The sequence below is a fragment of the Macaca mulatta genome, chromosome 1 (assembly GCF_049350105.2).
Source record: "Macaca mulatta isolate MMU2019108-1 chromosome 1, T2T-MMU8v2.0, whole genome shotgun sequence".
Lineage (NCBI taxonomy): Eukaryota > Metazoa > Chordata > Mammalia > Primates > Cercopithecidae > Macaca > Macaca mulatta.
The window spans coordinates 19,859,728-19,884,300 of record NC_133406.1 but is presented as its reverse complement, the minus strand read 5'-3'; the positions used below and the strand labels follow the sequence as shown (position 1 = coordinate 19,884,300).

The following is a 24,573-nucleotide window of genomic DNA, read 5'->3' as shown; positions in this document are numbered from 1 at the left end:
TAGTCCTAGCTACTCAGGAAGTTGAGGCGGGAGGATCACTTGAGCCCAGAAGTTCGAGGCTGCACTGAGCTATGATCATGCCACTGCACTCCAGCCTGGGTGACAGAGCAAGACTTAGACTCTTAAAAAAACAAATAACAACAACAAAACTTTATTGCTAAAAAATAGCAGTACAGGTGGCTCACTCCTGTAATCCCAGCACTTTGGGAGGCCAAGGCAGGTAGATCACGAGGTCAGGAGCTCAAGACCAGCCTGGTCAAGATGGTGCAACTCCATCTCTACTAAGAATACAAAAAAATTAGCCAGGTGTGGTGGTGGGTGCCTGTAATTCCAGCTACTCGGGAGGCCGAGGCAGAGAATTGCTTGAACCTGGGAGGCAGAGGTTGCAGTGAGCCGAGATCGTGCCACTGGACTCCAGCCTGGGCAACAGAGCAAGACTCTGTCTCAAAAAAAAAAAAAAAAAAAAAACAAAAAAAAAAACGCTAATGGTCATCTGAGCCTTCAGCAAGTCATAATCTTTTTGCTGGGGGAGGATCTTGCCTGGATGTTGATGGCTGCTGACAGATCAGGTGGTGGTTGGTGAAGGCTGGGGTGACTGTGGCAATTTCTCAAAATAAGACAAAAATGAAGGTCACCACTTTGATTGACTCTTCTTTTCATGAAAGAGTTCTCTGTGGCATGTGATGCTGGTGGATACCATTTTACTCACAGTAGAACTTCTTTCAAAATTGTAGCCAATCCTTTCAAAGGCTGCAGCTACCTTACCAATTAAGTTTACATAATATTCTGATTCCTTTGTTGTAATTGCAACAATGTTCACAGCATCTTCACTGGGAGTAGATTTCAGCTCAAGAAACCACTTTCTTTGCTCCTCCATAAGAAACAACTCCTCACCCACTGAACGTTTATCATGAGGTTGCAGGAATACAATCGCATCTTTGGTCTCTACTTCTAACTCTAGCTCTCCTGTTATTTCCACATCTGCAGTTATTTCCTCCATGAAAGTCTTGAAGGCTCAAAGTCATCCATGAGGATTGGCATCAACTTCTTCCAAACTCCTGTTAATGCTGATATTTTAACCTCCTTCTATGAATCACAAATATTTTTTTCTCTCATATGTCTTAACTGTGAAAACAAATGTTCATAATGGCATCTACAATGCAGAATCCCTTCCAGAAGGTTTTCAGTTTACTTTGCCTGTATCAATCAAATAAGTCATTATCTATGTCAGCTTTTGCCTTATAAAATATATTTCTTAAATAATAAGACTTGAAGTTCAAAATGATTCCTTGATCCATGGACTATAGAATGAATATTATGTTAGCTGTCATGAAAACAACATCTCCATCAGAGCTCCTGGGTGACTAGGCATATTGCCAACGAATAGTAATATTTTGAAAGGAATCTTTTTTTCTGAGCAGTAGGTCTCAACAGTAGACTTAAAATATTCAGTACACCATGCTGTAAACAGATGTGCTATCATCCAGGCTTTGTTGTTCCACTGATAGAGCATAGGCAGAGTCAATTTTGCATAATGTTTAAGGGCCTTAGGATTTTCAGAATGGTGAATGAGCATTGCCTTCAACTTAAAGTCACCAGTTGCGTTAGCCCCTAAGAAGAGAATCAGCCAGTCCTTTGAAGCTCTGAAGCCAGACATTGACTTCTCTACAGCTATGAACACTTCAGATGACATTTTATTCTAATATAATTAGGGTGCTTAATATATGCTGAAAATATGCTGTTTAGTGTAGCCACCTTCATCAAATATCTTAGCTAGCTCTTCTGAATAACCGCTGCAGCTTCCACATCATCACTTGCTGCTTCACCCTGTACTTTCATGTTATAAAGGTGTCTTATTTCCTTAAACCCCATGAGCCAACCTCTGCTAGCTCCCATCTTTTCTTCTTCAGCTTCCTCACCTCTTTCAGCTTCATAGATTTGAAGAGAGTTGGGACCTTGTTCTGGGTTAGGCTTTGGCTTAAGGAAATGTAATGGCTGATTTGCTCTTCTATCAAACCACTCAAACTTCTTTGTATCAGCAAGAAAGCTGTTTTACTTTCTTATCATTTATATGTTCACTGGAGTAGCAGGTTTAATTTCCTTGAAGAACTTTTTCTTTACATTCACAGCCTGACTGGCACAAGAGGCCTAGTTTTTGGCCTCTCTAGGCTTTTGACATGCTAAACTTCATTATTTCTAGTTTTTAATTTAAAGTCAGAAACATGCAACTTACATTCACTTGAACACTTAGAAGCCATTAATAGAATTATTAATTGCCCTAATTTCAATTGTGTTGTATCTCAGGGAATAGGGAGGCCCAAGGAAAGGAAGAGAGATGAGGGAATGGCTGGTGGGTGGAGCGGTCAGAACACACATACATGGTGATTAAGTTCCCTGTCTTATATGGACATGGTTTGTGGTGCCATGAAACAATTACAATAGTAACATCAAAGACCACTGATCACAGAGCACTGTAACAGACATAATACTAATGACAAAATTTGGGAGAGTCACCAAAATGTGACACAGAGACATGAAGTGAGCACATGCGGTTAGAAAAACAGCATCAATAGACTTGCCCAACTCAGGGTCGCCACAAACCTTCAGTTTGTAAAAGACACAGTATCTACCAACCACAATAAAGCAAAGCACAATAAAACAAGACGGGCCTGTAAATGGTGCCTTCTGCACTCACACTGTCTGAGTAAGTGTATGCAAGCTCCAGGGCGGACAGATCCTGTGGATTCTGCAGTTTCTACAGAAAGACCTTGGGAGCCCTTGGGCATTAGGATAACCTATGAGGACAGCTAGTAAGTCCTTGATATCTTTCTCCCCCAGAGCCCTCTGTGGGCACAAATAGGTGTGGCACATTCAAGCAGCAACAGTCCCCAATTTGGGCCGTTCCACAGGGGCCGTGTTCAACCAAACCACACCACTGAGATGAAGAGGAGCAATCTCAGATGAGTCCACCTGGGCCAGGGACTTCCCCTCCATAACGCAACATCAACAACAAAAAAAGCATGTGGTGCTCCCCTGGGACCAACCCTACCTCCTAGAACGAACAGCTGTAAAAAGCTTGGCCTCAGAACCATGCCAGGGCTGGAGCGCCCACCACAGTAGACACAGAAGCTGGAACATCGGTCTCTGTGGGCATCCTTTTACCCACGAGGAAGGAGAGGTGAAGGAAGCTGAGAAAGGGCAGCCTCTGGTACTTGCTTGCTGCCTTCCACACGCTGTCTCCTCATTCCCTCCCTTGGTGTTGGCCCCTCCTCCTGTCTCTAGTCTTTGTAGGTTGGGGATCTAAGCCCCTTCCCCTCCACCCATCATGCGAAGCCCGAAAGAAATCTGCCAGTGATGCAAGGAGAAGGAAGCTATTGGGACTGGCAGAGTCTATGCTGAAGAAGTGTCTCCTGTTCCACCTGATTTAGCAAAGTTCCAGAGAATGGCATGAGAGGCCAGCACCAAAGTCTTGCCGTGTAATAAATCCTCTTGTCCTTGGAACTGCTTCCTGGGTTCATCTCTCCCAGGAGGCCCAAGGAGTTGTCCGTTGAACACATGAGGGGGAATCCATGCTCTTAGGAGTCAGTTGTTCTCATTTCTCAACACACGTGAGAAATTTCTCTTAACTCATGACTCTGCAAAGTAACACTGTGATAAGGTGAACAGAATTGAGTTCACACTGTGGCATAAAATTTCAGCAAGTTATTGAACAATTAGGCTAAACATAAATATAGAGAACTATAGTTGCACTTCAATTTCAGCCCTTGCACGTACAAAACTGCATTGTGAGTCTATTACTGTTATCCCCCTTGGCCTTCAGCCACTGACCCAGCCCTGGTTTGTCCAGGCATGTCACTTTTTTCATCTGACTCTGTCCTCTATCTAGTCGGGATCATCTCCTATATCCAGGGTCAGGCTGGCTGCAGAGACTGGTAAGTTCTCCATTGTTTTAGCTCAGAATTCAGCTGTGGAAGTACAGAACTTTCCTTCACAACCACACTACATCGTCAAAGCAGGAGCACAGTCTGACTGCTGGTGGTCCTGCACCTGTGCAAATGGCGACAGTCCTGGAAGCTAAATGCTCTGTGTTCCTCTGAGTGTGCATTTCTGTGAATCCCCAATGACACAGTCACTGCTGGAGAAAAGGCTGTGGCTGACACACAGCGTGGTAGAAAGAGATTTACAGACCTTGTTGGCGCCGAAAGGGGGAAGTACATCCTACTGCCGATGGCTCTCTGGAGGACCTGCCTGCGCCAGTCAGAAGTCTCTCCGTGATGGTTTCCTGTCTCTTCCTCAGTATCATTCTCTTCCTCTCCACCCTCCTCCCGCAGCTCTAAAAACCAGAGCTAAATAGCAACCACCCTGGAAAAAGTGCTGTCTTCCCAAGGTTGTAGGTTTACCATTTCACGCTGAGAAGTACAGGAGGAAAAGTCTATTAACCAGACTACATGAAGAAAAACACCAAGGAACCACAGGTACCCACTAACTGGTTTAACAAGAAAAGCTTTCTGGCCGGGCACGGTGGCTCATGCCTGTAATCCCAACATTTTGGAAGGCCGAGGTGGGAGGATTGCTTGAGGCCAGGAGTTTGAGACCAGTCTCGGCAACATAGCAAGAATCCATCTCTATAAAAATAAAAGAAAAGTTGGAGGGAGGGAGGCCAATGGGCAGGGCTGGGCAGTGGGTCTCCAGTCGAGCTCCTGGGTCAGCTGCCTGCTAGACGGACTGGTGGTGAGGGAGGAGGACTGAGACCAAGGGTGGGTCCCTGGATCCCACTCTCACTCCGCCAGAGCAACCCCACATACATCGTTTTCTATGTTAGGATGCATTATCAGATCTTGTTTAACCAAGAAGTTTCACTCCTAAAAACAGTGCAGAACGGGCACTGGTGTTAGAGGTGATCTTGAATCAGCTGAGACCTGGAAGTCATCTTCCTTTCTTCTTTTGCTAAATGCCTAATATGAGCTGGTTTTCTTATCAATTTCCCTGCTCTGCAAAAACAATCTTGCACAGAAAAGATTTGAACCTAGTGGGGGCATGTGCTCAGTAGCGATTCCAGCATCTATGACCCTGACTATGCCAAGGAATGGTCTGACTGCTTCCCCCGGGGCCTCCCACTACCCCAGCAGCCACCTTCCTACTGTTGGTTTCATTGATAAACTGGGATAGACAGCCAGGAGGAAATAATTTCTGCTTCTGCAAGAAGCCCTAATAGTCCTTTACCCACCCTCAATAATCACTCACTTGCAACAGTCCCCGGCACCTTATTACCACTGGAATTCCAGGGAAAATAAGAAATGTTCACTGAACTCATGGATAAAGATTTTCCTGATGAACCGAGGACTTCTCTGCTACCCCTATTTATTTATCTCCTTCTCCTCCTTCCGTCCTCCCACCAGCTCCTACTGACTTCACGCCATGCAGCGCATGGACCTGCTACCGGGTCCCAGGTCCTTCTAAAATTCAGGAGGGGTTCTCGCTGAACCCTTCTGAGTTCATGGGGACAGTGACACCCGCTGCTTTTCCGCTGCAGGACAAAGGTTTGTTCCCTCATTCTATCGGAGAACATATTTTGGGTCCCTACCAGATGCCAGGTTCTGTTTTAAACAGCACGGACACAGAGATAAACACGCACACACATTTCCTGCACTAAAGCCAGTTATAATGTGGTAAGGGAGACAACCATAACACAGAGTGATGCATGCAAAAGGCAGGCAGGGTGAGACGTAGGGGCAGGACCCAGAGACGGGGCATGCCGCCCAGAAAAAGAGACAGGCGTAACCTTCCCGACAAGCCACTCTGCAGCTGCATCCTGGACACCCAGTGGCTCTGGCAAGGGGGCACAGATGTTTTAAGACATTTCACTAACTTAGATTGGGGGTTAGTGGCCTGCAGACCTGTATACTTGACCCAGGTAACTCAAGTAATGCAGGAGTCACTCTGCCCCACACCACTCCCTCCAACCATCTACCTGGGGCCTGGGTAGCTGCTGTTCTGCAGATCTGGGAGCAAACCAGTTCCAACAACTGGTTTAGCATTGGAATAAAGAGTATTCCTTTTTTTTTTTAATACACTTGCATTCCAAAATTCGCATTGCTACCAGAAAGTTATGGGCCTCCTCCCAAGTCCTGGAATCTACTTGCCCAGGCTAGCAGTGAGACCCCTTCTTCTTTTCTGGCCCGAGCTCCAGAAGCAGAGTGGGCTGATGGCATTCTGGATGTTTCCCATTCAACCATCCCTGAGTTTCACGGGAAGCTGCTTTCAGCAGCGAGGCACTGGTGCACCACAGGAAGCCGGGGAAGACTCTTTCAGAGCAATTTACTTAAACTCTTGCTTCCCGGCCTCAGGAGTTTCATCCTTCACTCAGGAAAAGCGCACTAACCATCTCCAAGAGACAATTAAGGGGAAAATCATGACACGGCACTTTAGGAAAATGTATCAACAAGTGAAAATATCAACAGATTTACCGGAGGAGGGTGAGGGCAGCCCTCTAGTTGAGAAGCCAGATCTTTGACAAAAGAGCTTAAAACTCCCTAATAAGCATTTTGTTGACAAGGTCAGTCTTCATTCTTTCTCCCAAAATTAGAAACCCCCCTTTTCTCCTTGTCGTAACAACACTGGTGCTTATCACCAATTGTGTGGAGGGAGAAGAGTGATGCCCTTTAGATCTGAAGATTGACAGTATAGAGGAGGGAACTCTTCACTTCCAAAACCACCCTGTCCAGGAACTATTTTCCCTTTTCCCTCCTACCAGACACCCAGATGGAAATCTGCTCTTCAGAGAAGGAAGGAAATGACACAAGAAAAAAGACATCCGCAAATGAGTAAGCTTTGCCCAGGAGGCCGCGTTAAGTGAGGTGGATGGAAACGTAAATCATCTGAGAGAGAGAGAGAGAGAGAGAGAGAGAGAGAGAGAGACTCTAACTCTGCCTGCCTGGCTCTGCTTTGCAAAGATGCTCACTCACCACCACCTCACATGCTCAGTGATGACCACAATAATATAATTGTATTTCCTTCTCCATTGTGGTATGGGGTAACTTGCAATACTGAGCAGTTTACGGGCCTTCCCCTACGCACTCTGCAAGTTCCTGGAAAAACAGGGAGTTGGCACACCACATTTCCAGCCCCTGGGACCAGCTGCCTCAGGCCGCCTGCCTGCCAACCTCCATACATCAGGGCCACAGTTTCAGATGCTCATTCAATGACCTCACACTTGCTCTAGGACAGGGGCAGCAGGCACATGCTGATCCAAGTTTAGAGCAGAAATATGCAAGGCAATTGCGGTTATAAAGAGTGTGCAGAGGTGGTGGGAAGGTCACTGCTAAAGTGAAGCAGGAAAGACATGATTTCTTGGGATGAGGGTAAGAGCACTTCAGAAAGCTTGATTACTAGAAAGCTGCAGTTCTCCCCCAGGAGGGGATGCACACAGACAGGCCTGTGATCAAAGCAGCATTCCAGGGTGGAAGGGCAATGCTCAGCCTAAGTTGATGTGAAAACGCCAGTCCTTTCTGTCTCGTTTTTCCTGCCTTAAATTTAACCCATTCTGGGATGGGCAGGAAGAAAGAAAGACCTTCCCCAAGAAGTGCTGACCAGGCAGTTGTGTTTGTGGGGAGAGTCCTCCTGACAGCAAAGAAAGAAGAACTAACTTCTTTTGCCATGAACGACTCAGAATCCTGGGGGGGGGGGTTGCTGCTGTTTTCTGGCCATTTTCTTAGAGACAGGACCTTGCTCTGTTGTTCACTGCAACCTTGACTCCTGGGCTCAAGGAATGCTCCTGCCCCAGCCTCCCAAGCAGCTGGGACTACAGGTGTGCAATCACATCCAGCTAACTTTGAAGTATTAGGGAGCGATTGGGATCTCACTATGTTGCCCAGACTGGTCTCAAACTCCTGGCCTCAAGCAATCCTTCTGCCTCAGTCTCCCAAAGTGCTGAGATGACAGGTATGTGCCGCCACACCAGGCTTTAGAATCCTGTTTTAAATGTTATTTCTTATTTGGCCACCATAGCTTCTTATGAAAAAAAAAAAAAGCCAGGAAGACAGCTTTCGTATGAAGGAAAGATGGTGGACCCAGGTGCAAAGCGGCGGAAGGCGAGGAAGAAATCAAGAAGTGGAGAGAAGCTCCAATTCTAGGGTACTCAGTGACCACAAGGGAGAGAGTGGTCCAGGGTGGACATTAAGGCAGCCCTGCAATGAGGAAAGAACTCCCTGGAGGCTGCAGTTTAAGTGCTCAGGAGCTCCTTGCCCTCAGGGTGTGCCCCTAGAGTTCTCATCCCTCACCAGCCTGCACCGTGCACTCCACACACCCCCACATGCACACACACACACAACATAATACAAAGAAGTCTCCTGACAGCATGCAGGGTAGTAGGCAGTGGCTCACCCCAAGCTACGGGTTGAATTGAGCAACCTGGGCTAGAACAGTGGGGGTCGACACACACCAGGAATTGGAAAACAAAGGGATTTTGTGACAATCTGAAGTAAAGTGAGTTTGGGGGAAATTACATCATAACCTCTACTTAAGGTTGAACGATGTCGTGATTGCCAACCTCCAGGTGGCCCCCAAAGATCTTGCCTCTGTGTCCTCATACCCTTGTAGAGTCCCCTTCTCACATCAGTTCAGGGCTGGCAAGTGTGACTGACAGATTATGTGATACTGTTTGAATATTTGTCCCCTCCAAATTTCATGTTGAAATTTGACTCCCCACTGTTGGAGGTGGGGCCTGGTGAGAGGTGTTTGGGTCACTGGGATGGATCCCTCATGGCTTGGTGCCATTTTCACAGAGTGAGTGAATGCCCACGCTTGTTCCCATGGAAACTGGTTCCTCCTCTCTCTTGCTTCCTCTCTCACCGTGTGATGCCTATTCCCCTTCACCTTCTCCATGAGTGGAAACATCTGAGGCCCTCACCAAAGCAGATGCTGGCACCATCCTGTAGAGCCTGCAGAACCATAAGCCAAATCAACATCTTCTTATTATAAATTTCCCAGCCTCAGGTATTCCTTTATAGCAACACAAATGGACTAAGACCATATGGCAGGGGCAATGATGTCTGACTTCCAAGTCTCCCTCCTGTGGGGCATTGCAGCTTCTGCCTTGTTCTCTGGGAGAGGCTGGCCTGCATACCACGAGTATCCTCAAGCAGCCCTGTCAAGAGGGGCCCATAGAGAAGAGCTGAGGGCTCCCACCAAAAACCTTGGCATCTTGAAAGTGGATCCTCCAGCCCCAGTCCAGCCTTCAGATAATGCAGTACCAGCCAGCATCTCAACTGCAACCTCAGGAAAGACCAAACTGAACAAAAGAGCCTGAACAACCCGACCAAGCTGCTCACACACTCCTGACCCACAGAAACTGTGAGTGGTATCAATATTTATTGTCATTTTTAGCCACTGAGTTTTGTGATAATTTGTTACATAACAATAGATACCTAATACAAATATATAGTAGCATATTTTAATCTTAGAGGGAGTCCTGCAGTAACAAAAAAAAATTAAGTATTTAACTTTTTGTGACTCATTGATTCACAAATGCTCTGGTTATATTATATTTTTTTCGAAGAATGCCTCAATAATATCTCAGGGTGCTAATGTGGCACACAACATAGTTTAGAAAGATCTGAGCTGGCTATGCTGGTATTTATACAAGAGTTTGATGCCAGATAAATTACATCTAGTAAAACACATTTGAATAAAAACTTAATCCCACTTTTTTTTTTTTGAGATCACCCAGGCTGGAGTGCAATGGCATGATCTCAGCTCACTGCAACCTCCCGGGTTCAAGCAGTTCTCCCTGCCTCAGCCTCCCAAGTAGCTGGGATTACAGGCACCCACCATTACGCCCAGCCAATTTTTGTATTTTTAGTAAGATGGAATTTTGCCACCTTGGCCAGGCTGGTCTCAAACTCCTGACCTCAGGTGATCTGCCCACCTTGGCCTCCCAAAGTGCTGGAATTACAGATGTCAGCCACCATGCCTGGCCTAATTCCAATTTTAGAAACATAGCCACATTGCAATCATTTAGGTAGTTAAATGAATGCTAAAGGAAATTTTTTGTTAAGTTAGCATTTTGAACATGGAAATATAATTCCCATCCCATCAGTTTTTACTATCTTGGTTTTTGTAAATTTGAAGCTTATTTTTTATGACTGAATTTAAAGCATTTGTAAAATGCAGGATATAGATAGGTAGATAGATAGATAGATATGTGTGTGTATATATATATGTATGTGTATATGTGTGTGTGTGTGTGTGTGTGTGTGTGTGTGTATCTCCTGGTCATTAAGAACTTTAACCCGAGCTGCTGGTTAAAATGGGTCAAGGTGACTCAGCACAGTTCCCAGGCATCCAAGAGGGCAGGAGAGAAACCCTGAGCCACAGTCCTGCATGCCACAGTGGAACCACCCCAGCACACTCATCCAGAGAAAACCCATCTCCTTTCTTTTTCTTTTTCTTTTTCTTTTTTTGAGTTGAGTCTCATTCTGTCATCGAGGCTGGAGTGCAACAGTGCAGTCATGGCTCACAGCAGCCTTGAACTCCTGGGTTCCAGCAATCCTCCTGCCTAAGCCTGCTAAATAGCTGGGACTATAGGCATGTGCCACCATGCCCAGCTACGTGTTTTAATTTCCTTAGAGATGAGGTCTTGCTATGCCCCAGACTGGCCCCCAACTCCTCCAACTCAGATCTTCCTGCCTCCACCTCCCAAGTCACTGGGATGACAAGCCTGAGCTACTGTACCCAGCTCTATCTGCCTGTTTTGAAGGATAAGAGGACTGAACGTTGAGAAGGGCTTCAAGGAGCTAAAAGTGAGTGTGGCCTAGAAATCCAGAGACAAAGTCGCCCTTTAAGGTTGTTTCTCATGGAAAGACCCGGGCGCCAGGAGGAGGGCTTTGAGCACGTGGGGCCTTCTTCCAGTCTGGGTGTCACGGTGGCCTCAGACTGACTCCTGGCACAACCCTGACCTGTTGTGTGATCTCAGACATGTACTTAACCTCTTCTGAGCCGCACTTTTTTCATCTGCAAAATGGTGATAATAATACCTACCCCCCAGGACTCCCAAGCAGATTATCTGAGAGCAGGAAGTACTGGTACTTTCCCAGTGCCCTGCTTTGCCCCCAGGTGTCTGCCTCCTCAGGAACCAGGTAGATAAGGCATGAATTCCACAGCATTAAAGATTGTAGGCTGGGCGCAGTGGCTCACGCCTGTAATCCCAGCACTTTGGGAGGCCAAGGCGGGAGGATCAGGAGGTCAGGAGATCGAGACCATCCTGGCCAACATGGTGAAACCCCGTCTCTACCAAAAATACAAAAATTAGCTGGGCATGGTGGCGGGCGCCTGTAGTCCCAGTTACTTCAGAGGCTGAGGCAGGAGAATCACTTGAACCCAGGAGATGGAGGTTACAGTAAGCTGAGATCGCGCCAGTGTACTCCGGCCTGGCAAGAGAGTGAGACTCCATCTGAAAAAAAAAAAAATTATGGACATCAAGGGAAACCCCATTTACCACAGGGATCAATTAAGGGAGATTTTCTTCACTACAAAAGGAGTTTTTGCTTTGCAAAAGGATTCACTTAAAATAGCTTATTGCCTCAACTAGGAAGCCTTCTTCTTTTACAGTTTACAGGCAATTAATTGCTTAGGAAATTAATATATGTGCTGCCAAAGCAAGCACAACTGCTTAGGAAATTCAAAGAGGCAGCACTCAGGGGCACTCCGAGATCAGTCAGGAATGCAGCGGTTCTGATAAGATAATGTCAACCAAATGTAAATATTTATAAAAAACCAATTGTATGCCGTTTCTGAGGAATATGCTTAATGCAGGCAGGCTCTCCAACACCAGTGTGCCCCCCTGGTGCTCCAGCATCAAAGACAGCCTCATATCCACTGCTGGCAGGCAGAGGCAGGCCACCGCTCCCCTACGCTCACCGAAACTGGGCCAATGCCTGGCTAAGTGATTTCAATTTAGTAGTGAAAAATGAGTTATAATTACATTGTCAAGAAGTCAGTTCACGTACTCTCCCCAGCTTGAGTCTCGAATTCCCCTCATTAAACAGAACACATGCCTGTTTCATGAAAAAAAATCCCTCTTTTCTTGTTCCAATGTGTTGCTTCTGAAGATTCCACAGGACGTGCAAAGCAGGAGGCTGTCTGGCCCCTGGGGACCACAGTTGTGTAGCCCTGTCACCCAGCAAGCTGATATGATGCCAGGTGCCTACAGGTAAGTGACTGGGACCCAGGACACGGCGACCCCTACACTGGCCACAGGTCTGCTCTGTGCAAATCCAGCTCTGGGTATCTGCTCTCCAGGTGGGTGGCCCCAATCCTAAATCTTATGGGAGCCACGGTGCTTTGAGGAGCCTAAATTCAGAGGACCTGAACTCACTGTGGATAAAGAAAATTCCCCATGTTCCCCTTATCTCTGACCACAAGAGTTTATAAGTGCTATAGGTGTACGAAAGAAACTAGAAGAAACCGGTCAGACGTGGTGGCTCACGCCTGTAATCCCAGCACAAGGCAGGTGGATCAAGACCAGCCTGGGGAACACAGAAAGACTCCATCTCTACAAAAATAAAAATAAATACAAAAAATTAGTCAGTGCGGTGACACATGCCTGTAGTCCCAGCTACTCAGGAAGCTGAGGTGAGAAGATCGCTTGAACCCAGGAAGTGGAGGTTTCAGTGAACTGAGATGGCACCTCTGCACTCCAGCCTGGATGACAGAGTGAGACTCTGTCTCAAAAAAATAAGAAAAAAAGCAAAACCACAGTCTATGCCTGTAAGTGTACAATCTAGTTTGAGATTCCATTCACCACATGGAAAACAATTCAGGACCAAATTTGGTGTCCTCAATGCAGTTGAACTTGACTGCTGCTAGAAAAGTCGAAGAAGCCTTATAATAAGGCAGGTCTGGAGCTGGACCTTAAGGAACACAGGATAACAATGACCCTGACTTGGGTCTTCCCATTGGCCAGCACCTGTGCTCGTGCTTTGCAGGGGACTCTTCAGATGTCACTCCTCTGCCAACACTATGCAATTGCTGTTACCATTTTCCTTTCACATTAGGAAACTCTGACTCCGAAGGTCATATACAGCCAGTCAAGTGATACTAATATAATTTTAACACAGATCTCTTTAACCTCAAAGCTCATGGTCCTAACAAAATTTAGATGGGTAGGAGGAGGAAGAGCAGTGCTTTTAAAAAAGATGAATGGGGTTGGGCGTGGTGGCTCACGCCTGCGGTCCCAGCGCTTTGGGAGGCTGAGCTGGGCGGATCACAAGGTCCGCAGATCGAGACCATCCTGGCTAACACGGTGAAACCCCGTCTCTACTAAAAATACAAAAAATTAGCCAGGTGTGGTGGCGGCGCCTGTAGTCCCAGCTATTCGGCAGGCTGAAGCAGGAGAATGGTGTGAACCTGGGAGGTGGAGCTTGCAGTGAGCAGAGATCACACCACTGCACTCCAGCCTGGGCGACAGAGCGAGACTACGTCTCAAAAAAAAAAAAAAAAAATTAATGGAAAGGCAGGGGTTTGAATGAGCCTAGGATCTGTGTTGGAGAGAAGGAAGAGCATCCTTGTTAGCCAGCAGGGGTCAACTTGCAGAGGAAGGGAGATGAGGCCAAATGTATTGGGAATGACAAGATCATGGATGGTCTTGCAGCCCTACCAGGGGAGTCTAGACTTGGAAAATGTGTTCGGGAACTAAAGATAGGACCTACAGCAGAGGCTGGACAGGGGCCAGAGACAATAGCGCCAGGGGCCAACCAAGAAGTCACTGCAGAAGATGAGGTGAGGGAACTCCTCACCTCAGTGCAAATCCTCAATCAGGGTCTGCACTCCAGATTGTTAACAGATGGAAAGGAAAAAGCAGAGATGCAAGGGCAAGAGAGGAGCAGAGGGAAAACGAAAGTGTCAAGATCGAACCTCTGTGGACCCATCGAGCGCCCAGGGCCCAGGGCCAGGGCCACCCAAGGGCCAGATCTGCCTTGGAGTGCCTGTCTCCGACCAGAGGGAAACTCTCATCAGAGCAGGTGTGTTTTGTTTACCAATATCCCCAAGGAGCATTCCGTTCCTCTCACACCCTTACTGCATTCCCTCTGTGTCTCTAGATCCCAGGAGGAAGAAAAAGGGACAGAGGGAAGAAAGTCCCCTTAGCTGCTGTAAGAGATTAGTACATTTTATAACTTATCTGAGCCTGTTTTCACATCAGCGAATGCAAACAGCGACCTCCTGCAGTTGTTAGGAGAATTAAATTAGACAAGGAAGGTGTCCAGAACACACCACCTCAAAATACACCACGTTGGCACGTTGATGGTTTTAAGTCAAAGACACAAAAAATAAGAACAGCAGCAGCAGGCACGGGAAGGGCACTCTGGCCTTCTCTAAAGCAGGATGTGAAACTCCCATGTGGAAAGTGTGTCTGCTTACTCATAGCTCAAACAATGGGCCATTTTTCATAGTGCGAAGACCTGAAATGTAACTTGTTCTACATTAAGTTGGAGGTCTCTGGGCCCTGTATCTTCTGGCAATGTTTTGTGCCGCTGTGACCTCATAATGTCTGTGTTGGGAGAGACTGTGTGGCCCATCAGTGCAGCCTGATGCCTGCCCATTCTCCATTCATTCAGCCCATGCTCATGGAGCCTTTACTGCATGCTAGGTGGTGTGGTCTCCACGGGGAACGCAAACCTGAAAATGACCAGATTCTGCCTGAAGTTGCTCATAGACCAATAAATCTATGTCTACCATTCTGTTGGGTTAAAAAGGGGAAAAACTCCACTCTTGTCTCCAAGCTCCTTCAACTGTGAAACGAAGAGGTATAAATCCTGTGCACGAATCTGTGGTTTGATCCAATGAGCCTTAGAAGCTCAAGTCTGCTTTGGGGAGGGCTAGGACATCAGATGAAATGTGGAAAGGACGTCCTCAGAAAAAAGTAACTGTATGTGTGGATGGGGTGCGTGGGTTTGTGAGTGTGTAAGTGTGTGAGTGTGCAAGAGAGAGAGTGCACACACTCAATCCTCCAACACCAACCACAGAACAAAATGAGCACAACTCTCTCTTGTCCCCTCTGCCTAGTGCAGGGCTCCTCGCTCTCTGAGCACACTGACCTCGTGTAAGTAGAAAGAGCATCAGGTGGGAGTCAGGCCACTACCACGTTGTGTTTGTTTGTTTTTTTGTTTGTTTGTTTGTTTGTTTTTGAGATAGAGTCTTGCTCTGTTGCCCAGGCTGGAGCGCAATGGCGCAATCTCGGCTCACTGCAACCTCCACCTTCTGCGTTCAAGCAATTCTTCTGCCTCAGCCTCCCGAGTAGCTGGGACTACAGACATGTACCACCATGCCAGGCTTATCTTTGTATTTTCAGTAGAGATGGTGTTTCACCATGTTGGCCAGGCTGGTCTTGAATTCCTGACCTCAAGTGATCCGCCTGCCTCGGCCTCCCAAAGTGCTGGGATTATAGGCGTGAGTCACCGAGCCCAGCCCAAGCTTTCGTTCTTGGACCAGCCACTTCAATTCTTTCAACCCCAGGGTCCTTGTCTAAAAGGTGAGATGTATATAGCATTTATGGAAATGAGCAGAAACATTTTCATGGATAGGAGCCCTGTAGCCTCTGGGGTCAATGGGTCCAGGATGCCAAGCGCCCCGCCATGCATGTGTCAGCCCCACGTACAAGGAATTATGGCAGGTAGTAGTGCCCATAGTCAAACACTAGGCTAGCTGGAGGCCTGTATGGCATTAAATGATTCTGGGAACATTTAAATGGTGCATCTGAATAAAATTAACACAAGATACTCACCACTCTGGACTTACAGATTAGTATTTTCAAACTGTGTTAGCTTTGGATATATATCAACTGACATCTGTAAAAGCAGTTTCCTTCTTCTCTACCCTAAACCATGTCCTTCAAGCCTCAAAGGTACCCACTGCCTCCACTGTGGAGAATCTGCACACTCAGTGCATACGGGGCAATGCCAGCCTCAGCCAGGCCTGGCACCACCCGTGACAATGCCCAAGGACAAGGAAGGGATTTCTCGCCCACAGATGACTGAAGCAGGTGTTTTATTTCAGAGTCAGCCCTGATATGCCTACCCAGAGCAAGAAAAGAAAATTGAACAACCACTTTCAACAAAGAGCCAAGGACTTGCCCTATGGATGAAATGGCAGCTCATTTACTAATTAAAGAAGAAATCCAGAAATCCAATTAGGAAGTAATTGGATTTGAAGGTTTAGAGCCTCGTATTGGATGTGGGCAGAGGAAATCCCTCAAATGTTATAAATCAAGAAAGAAACAGCCTGCAGCTGAAAAGAGAAAGATGTCTTAAAATAATATGATAACAAACAAGCAGAAATACCAAAGACAATTCATTTTACTTTGTACTTAGTGGACTTTTTACTAGCTTGCTGCATTTAACTTGTTGGCTGGCTTAGCACTTAGGCAAAGTCAATGATAAAAACATCTGTTCACACATGAATCCAGCTGGCAAACCAAGAAATTAAGTAAATCTGCAGGGTAGGAGGGATGGAGAAAGACAGGCAGAGAGAGGAAGAGGGAGGGAAAGAGAAGGGAGAAGGGGGAGGGAGAGGGGAGAGGGAAGGAGGCTAATGGTAGCAAGCAATTCATAGGATCGGGGTTTCATATACAGCTCACCCTCCGACAACAGCAGGGCCAGGGGTGCCAACCCCCCCATGCAGCCAAAATCCCCATATAACTTGTGACTCCCCCAAAACTGAACTAACAATTAGCCTACTGTGGACTGGAAGCTTCACTGATAACATAAACAGTAGGTTAACAGCTATTTTGTAAGCTATATGTATGAGTTTACTGGATTCTTACAATAAAGCAAGCTAGAGATAGGAAAATGTTATTAAGAAAATTGTAAGGAAGAGAAAATGCATTCCCTGTTTATTAAGTGGAAGTGGATCATCATCAAGATCTTCATCATCTTCTTCAAGTCGAGGCAGGAGGAGGAAGAAGAGGAGGGGTTGGTCTTGCAGTCTCAGAGGTAGCCGAGGCAAAAGAAGTGTAGGAGGTGGAAGGGAAGACAGAGAGGCAAGCACACTCACTGTAACTTTTACTGAAAAAATCCATGTATAAGTGGACTTTCACAGCTCAAACCGCAGTTCAAGGGTCAACTGTATTTTTAGGTTCCCACTTTCATGGAGAATGAGAACTGGAGAGCATCGAAGCTTTGTGACATAAAGACATAGGACCTTCAGTGTCTGCTCCACGTACAGCTGTTCATGACGAATGCCTTCCGAGGAGGGAACGGGGAGAGCCCAGACAGGGCAGGTGCCACTCTGGGCAGGGCTGGGGAGTGGGGGGCGCACACTGTTCTGTCTGTCCAGCCCCCTCACCTCACCCCACACGGCGTTGTCACAGTACCCTCCCTCTCTGGGAGAGCTGCTCTCCCTGCATCCATGCGTTACTGGTGGGGCTGTCCATCACAGACTCCTACGCTTGCCCCTAGACTGGCTGATCCACACCCTCCATGTGACACAATGAGGGACTGGCTCGAGGCCCGCTGTTTACCCCGTGTGCACAGTGAAAGCTTATGCCTTTGTCCTGGGGTTATTACACTTAGGTGACATGTGGGCCTTTCTGCTACACAAAAAGAGGCCCCCCCTTTAGGAGGAGCTTGAGTCCCCCTCCCTGCACCCAGGACTGAGGGAGAGTGAGAGGCGCCCCTGACCACGTTCACTGAGCCCTTCCGTCCAGCCTGCCCAAGGCTGCTTCGCCTCTTTCTCAGTTAAGTGAGGTCACAAAGTCTCCCTTTTCTTCAAGCTAGTCTGAGGGGTTTACGTTTTTCCTTGCAACAGGAAGCGATCTGATTAATAGGGAAGGCTTTTCACAGTGTCACTCTTAGACCTTGGCCACCACAGGCTTCGGGGCCCACATTTGAAGGGTCCTGCCTGGGCTCCTGTCTGGCTGCTCCCCTCCCGGGAGGCGGAGGAATCTGGGAATGAAGGGACCTAGAGCATCTTCCCTTCTGGGCCAGACTCCAGAATCTCCTGCCGCAAACCTAGCAGTGCTTCCAGGGCCACACAATCCTCTCCCTGGGCCTGTCTTCCAAAGGACAGAACGTGCTGCAGGCGTGGGGACTCCTAGGCTTGAACCAGGTCAGGCTGGGAGGGAAAGAAGAGAGTCTTCCATCTGCGCTCTTTCTTGAGCTCACAAATATTGGGAGGGAGGTTCCATTCGATGCATTTAAACCTCCAAAGCAACTCATGATGTCGTGATTAGGACACCTTTTTATAAATCAGCCAACAGAGGAGTCAAGCACCTGGGAGAGAACCTCGTTCAGCCACAGATGAGATTCTCAAGAACTGGTCACATTCTCTTGAATTTTGTGTCTAACAAAATTAGTATTAATTAATAACAGGGAAAATATCCCAATGCCTGCAGGAAAGCCACAGCCACACCTGGTAGAAGTCATGGGCACAGGCAGCAAGGATATTCACGGGCGAGAAGCCTCTCTTGTCAACTCTCAGAGCCAGCATGAGCCAGAGGGGCAGGGATCAAGGTTTGCTCACAGACGTCAATGGCACATGGAGCTCTGCGTTCTCCTGTGACCTTCCAACAGGCCATCTGACTCTCTCCGCATCTCGCTTGCCAGCCTGTCTGTCCACACTAAGCCTTTAATACTTTATGTTTCCCCTTTCTCTTGCCATGAAACAAAATGACCAATGAACAATTTTGCATGCACATTTTGGGACAATTCCCCCCATGCCCCTTCTATCAGACAGAGCTTGATTATACAGCATAGTATCTACTCCAGTGAATTCAAGCCCAGGGAGATTTCTCCAGGGACAGTAATTGGTCAACAGAATTCACAGGAGAGTTGAAGAAGCAAACCCTAGGCTAGTTTTCCAGGAATGACAAGGAGCTGTTCCCGCTACACCCAGTAAGCTCTTGATGGCACAGAGAAGCCACTGTTAAGGTGGCTGGCTGCAGAGCAACGAGGCTCATGCTTGAGCCACAGTAGCAAAACTGGGGCCCACACTCTGCCTCTCTCCCTGTTTGACTCTGCTCAGAATGCAAGTCCCTCATAGGTCATCAAATTCGTGGTCTTAAGTCACCTCTGGATCTTTGGTTATAAAGGGGTCTGAGAGATGTTAGCCTTCGCACCCTAGAAGAGAGGGCCAGCCTGCTATGTACCACCCTCCCCTGATACCTGCTGAGAACACTGAGAGCATTGCATCTGCCACAAAAAGAAGGTGGCCTCAGCCCAGGTGTCAGAAGTGGTCCAGGTTGGAAACCCCCAGCCTTCACGGGGACATTGGCAGCCGTGGACCTTGCAAGAGACAGCAAGGACAAGCTCTCCCCTTAGTGCAAGCAGATAACACCCACACAGATGGGAGTGAGGAGGGGGCTGGCAGGTGCCCGGGAGCCTCTGGGACCCATCCTCCAGGCTGTCTGAGCTACCCTGGGGCCTCTCAGACTTCCTTAGGAGGAGAGCTGAGTTCCGACAGAGAGAAGAAGACAGAGCCAGAGGAACCGTCACTGAGTACTATGACAAGGCTCTTGTCCACCCTTCTCCTGTGTGGCCTGAGAGGCGCAGGGTCTGTGGGCCACTGCCCCATCTGAGGGCCTGAGGGAGGCTGGCCCTGCCCCCTGCCCCCTGCCTGTAAGGGCCCTTCCTGTCTCCCTAGACTCTCCTTTCTTACCAAATCCATGCTGCATGAGAGCCATCTCCCCAGAAAGTCACTTTGTGACTTAGGATCACTGTCACAATTCAGCTTCAATAAGACACTTAAGGAGGTTTAAAAGAACTAAGTGATTTAAGTCCATTTGCTTCAGGGACTTATATCTTGGGAGGCCAAGACAGACAGCCATGCATGCAGCTCCCGGGGTGAGTTCTCCCTTCGTACCCTCGTATCAAACGGCAGGAACAAAGGATCATAAATCAACATTTTCAGAGAGGGCCAAGATCTTCGTGTCCAAGTAATCTCGAGTGCCAGCATAGTCTGAGCAGCACACAGGTTCCATGATGCAAACAGGAATTCGAGAGATGAAACAAATTCCAGGAACCGCCAAGCAACCACCCTCTTCTCCAGGTGGTTAATGTTAATAAAGCACTACAATTCGTATTGGACTTATTTTTAGAACTATCAAGGGGCCCATTTTCCTGTATTTTGCACTTGCAGTGCTAAACGCACTCACTCGCCTGTTCAAGGCCCACATGTCCCAAACCTGCAGCTCAGAGCTTAGGCAGAATCTCTCTGAGGCCTGAACTGCTCCTCTCACTCTCACGGAACCTTGAGAAGGGCTGAGACACCAGACTCAGGGCCACTCCTTCTGCCCCTGTGCTGGCAAACATTTGGGAAATGGCCAAATGAGTCCCAACAGTCTCCAGCTTTTACCTCACATCAAATTCTTTATAGATTCTCTGAGCGCAAATAACTGGGAAGAGCGGGAAGAGAGGGGTCTTGCAATCACATTGCTAATGATTTATCATGAAAACTTGAGGCTGGGTGTGGTGGCTCACGCCTGTAATCCCAGCACTTTGGGAGGCCGAGGCGGGCAGATCACCTGAGGTCAGGAGCTCGAGACCAACCTGGCCAACATGGAGAAACCTCTACTAAAAATACAAAAATTAGCCGGGAATGGTTGTGGGCACCTATAATCCCAGCTACTCAGGAAGTTGAGGCAGGAGAATCACTTGAACTCCAGAGGCAGAGGCTGCGGTGAGCCAGGATTGTGGCATTGCACTCCAGCCTGGACAACGGAGTGAAATTCCATCTCAAAACAAAAAAAAGAAGAAGAAGAAAAGAAAAATAAACTTGAATTGCTGGTCTAGATCAAAAGACGTTTTAATAAATCAGTTTAAACCAGAGTCAATAGGAATGGGTACAGGTCTAGATTTATTTTTCATCTTTTAAATATAGAAAACATGTAAGGCTCAGAAAAGCTAAAGTTGATTCGAGACCACACCCAGGACAGGTGAGCAGCATGCAGGTCTTTTGACTCCTCCGTGGCAGTTAGAGTCCCGAGCTGTGGGGTGCAGAATGGGTCCAACTGAAGTCCCTGCCAAGTGGGACAGGTGCACTGCCATTGTTCCCATGGTGACAGATGGAAAAATTGCAAAACACAGGAAAGTCAGCTTATCTGAACACAGGTGTGCCTGCTGCTTTCTCAATGTCTTCTCCACGGTTGAGTCTTGACTGTTAAAATCCCTGGCATCCTGAACTCTGTTCAGGAATTTCATTATCAGTCACTAAGAGGAAATGGTCCTCCGAAGGTAGGTGGGGAGATGATTGAGGGGTGAGATGGCCCAGGTAGGGCAGAGAGGGGAGGAGAGGGGAGGAAAAGACCCTGGGGAGGGGGACAGGTAACTCCCACATCTGCAGCCCACACACAGTGCAGATTCCAAAACGGCAACAATTCATCCAACTCAAGTAAGAGAGACATGTATATTTCAGAGCATCAAGAACCAATTCTTTCTTCAAAGACGCTTTTCAGAATGAGCAAGATTTGTCTATGAGAAGACTATAAGAGCCAGATTTAACTGCTAGTACTTTTAGGTTTTTGCATAATAGATCAGTAACCATTTGGGTCAGTACATTCAAGCGTTTCTCCTCTGAGATCTGTATCGGCTTTGCAAGACTAAGAAAGTTATGTTCAATAGCATTGTACATTGGGGGCAGGTTCATTCAACAATTTGTATGAAGGTTCCAGGTAACATAGTAGATAATAGTTTCCTTAGGTATGTAGATGACAAAATACTAGGAAAAGGACAAGAGCCCATGTAAGTGATGGATTAAATTGAAATTCATCTGTAATATACTGGAGAAGCAGAAACCATTAAGAAAGAAATTTGACTAGGTGTAGTGACTCCCAACACTTTGGGACGTCAAGGTGGGAAGATCACTGGAGGCCAGGAGTTCAAGACCAACCTGAGCAACATAGGGAGACCCCATCTCTACTAAAATTTTTAAAATTTAAAAAATTAGCCAGGCATTGTGGCCCATACCTGTGGTCCCAGTGACTCAGGAGGCTGAGGCAGGAGGATCCCTTGAGCCTGGGAGGTCAAAGCTGCAACGAGCTGTGATTGCACCACTGCACTCCAGCCTGGGTGGCAGAGTGAGACCCTGCCTCCAAAAAAAAAAAAAAAATAGAATGAAATTTGATAGAGACAAGAACAGGACATTATGCTTGGAGAGAGAAAACAAACTGTAAGACACGAATGAGGAAATCTCAGTCGCACTTTCAGACACCACGGCAAGCTCAGCCAGGACCATATCTGGGCCTGGTAACAGGTCTCTTATTTAAGGGGGCAGACAACTCAAGAGCAGGTTTACACAGCATATTTCTCATGCCTGACTTCATGCAGACCCCCCAATGCCCAGTGCAGAAGAGGAGGTGTCAGTACCCTCTCCATCCAGGGGTCAGAGAGTGTAAATGACCCACATGGACCACAAGGCTGCCAGGACTCAGCCCAAGGCCCAGGGCAGGGCCTACCCACTGAACTGGGCAGCTATCCCCTCAGAGCTATAAAGATGTGACCCCATGGTAGGGTGTTCACTACATCAATTCAGCTGACATTTGCACAAACACACACCCAGAGTTTAAATGAGAAAGGCCTTATGACTTCAAAGTGAACTCCATCCTTGGGGCCCTCTAATGGGTTGGTCAGGCTAATCCACTGTCCTTTCAAACAATCAGGAAATAGCTTTAAAGTTCTGGGGGAGTGTGCTCCTCGGAGAGGAAGAAGGGAGTGCTGGTCAGTGAAGGGGGCTTCAGTGGGCTACAGGACAGACCCCACACTGGGAGCAACAAGTGGGGGTGGTGGAAAGGACATGGATAATTCAAAAAACCAGCTTTGGCCAGGCACGATGGCTCACGCCACACTTGTAAACCCAACACTTTGGGAAGCCAAGGCGGGTGGATTACCTGAGGTCGGGAGTTCAAGACCAGCCTGGCCGACATGGTGAAACCCCATCTCTACTAATAATACCAAACTATACCTGGGCATGGTGGCAGGCACCTGTAAACCCAGCTACTCGGGAGGCTGAGGCAGGAGAATCGCTTGAACCCAGGAGGCAGAGGTTGCAGTGAGCCGAGATTGCGCCATTTTGCCCCAGCCTGGGCAACAAGAGCGAAACTCCGTCTCAAAAAAAAAAAAAGAAAGAAAAAGAAGGAAAACCAACTTCCAGATTTGTCCACTGTACCCAACACAGGCCAGACTGAAGAGCAGCCACAGTCCATTCTCCCTTCTCAAGCGGTGACACTGACCAGAGACAGAGGGGACTGCCAAGAGGCCACTGCTGGTCAGAAATGCTCACACTCACTCACGTGTTCTCACACACTCTCACACAACTCACATTCACTCATACACACTCACACTGACACACATTCACACACACACTTTCATACACACACACTCACATTTTCTCACAATCTTTCAAATTCTTTTTTATTGAAAAAGTGTTATTTATTGAAAATATATGTAACTTTAACAAATTACAGTAACTCCATCATCCCAACAACCATTTTCATTTTTATTGGCCTTCAGTCCTTGTACACATTAAACAGACCACTCACAGGGTTCCACACGGCAGCAAGCGGCAGCTCAGGGCAATTCCTTAGGCCGTCCTGTGCAATGCCACCCCGTGCAATGCCACCCCGTGCAATGCCACCCCAAGAGCGGCTCCAATTTTAAGTCCAGAAGACAAACACAGAAGCCCAACAAGATATATATTTACAAATACAGTGTAGAAAACAGCAAAATATTTCAATAGTTTTGTCTAAAATGCTTTCTTTCCTGCATCATGTAGAGGCTACAGAGAGGGGAACAGCTGACAGTCTCCGCATCACAGAAAGGGGAACTTAAGCAAAAAACAAACAAAAACAATGCTGGGCCTGGCGCAGTGGCTCAGGCCTGTAATCCCGGCACTTCGAGAGGCAGAGGCAGGTGGACGCTTGAGCCCAGGAGTTCCAGACCAGCCTGGGCAAAATGCTGAAACTCCATCTCTACCAAAAAAAAAAAAAGAAGAAGATACAAAAATTAACCAAGTGTGGTGGCATGGACTTGTAATCCTAGCTGCACAGGAGGCTGAGGTGGGAGGATCACCTGAGCCTGGGAGGTCGAGGCTGCAGTGAGTCGTGATCATGCCACTGAACTCCATTCTGGGCAACAGAGTGAGACTCTTTCAAAAGCAAAAACAAGCAAATAAAAGTGTGCTTTCCAAAACCTTCCAGTGACCCTAACATGAGACACATAAGCAACCAGGTATACTTCAAAAGTCTCAGATTCTCATTTAAGTTGACCTTCAGTCGTCAACGTTGGGACCATGCTGCTGGTTTGGGGAAAGTGTGTGTGTGTGTGTGTGTGTGTGTGTGTGTGTGTGTGTAATCATCCTTATTATAGTTGAACATGCTGCTGTTCAAAATCACCAATGCAAACATTGCCATTTTTGGTATTCCTGCTGTTTTCATTTATGAGAAAACCTGCAGAAAATACTCTGCCTACACCAAAGTGAAGTAGCAAAGAAACAGGTGACCACAGAGTCATAAGGCCCTAAGACAGGCAGCAGGGCATTGGTTACCCCCAAGTGGGAAAAGCCCTAAGACAGGCAGCAGGGCATACAGTT

At 47.3% G+C, this 24,573-nt stretch overlaps 1 long non-coding RNA gene across 1 annotated transcript in view; it reads right to left on the bottom strand.

The window, feature by feature from the left end:
• Positions 1-24,573, bottom strand: part of LOC144340238 (uncharacterized) — a 28,215-nt gene that overhangs the window by 1,018 nt on the left and 2,624 nt on the right. Inside the window, exon 2 of the long non-coding RNA XR_013416104.1 lies at positions 21,954-22,071. This is a non-coding gene — a long non-coding RNA (uncharacterized LOC144340238). The remainder of the gene's footprint in view (positions 1-21,953; positions 22,072-24,573) is intronic.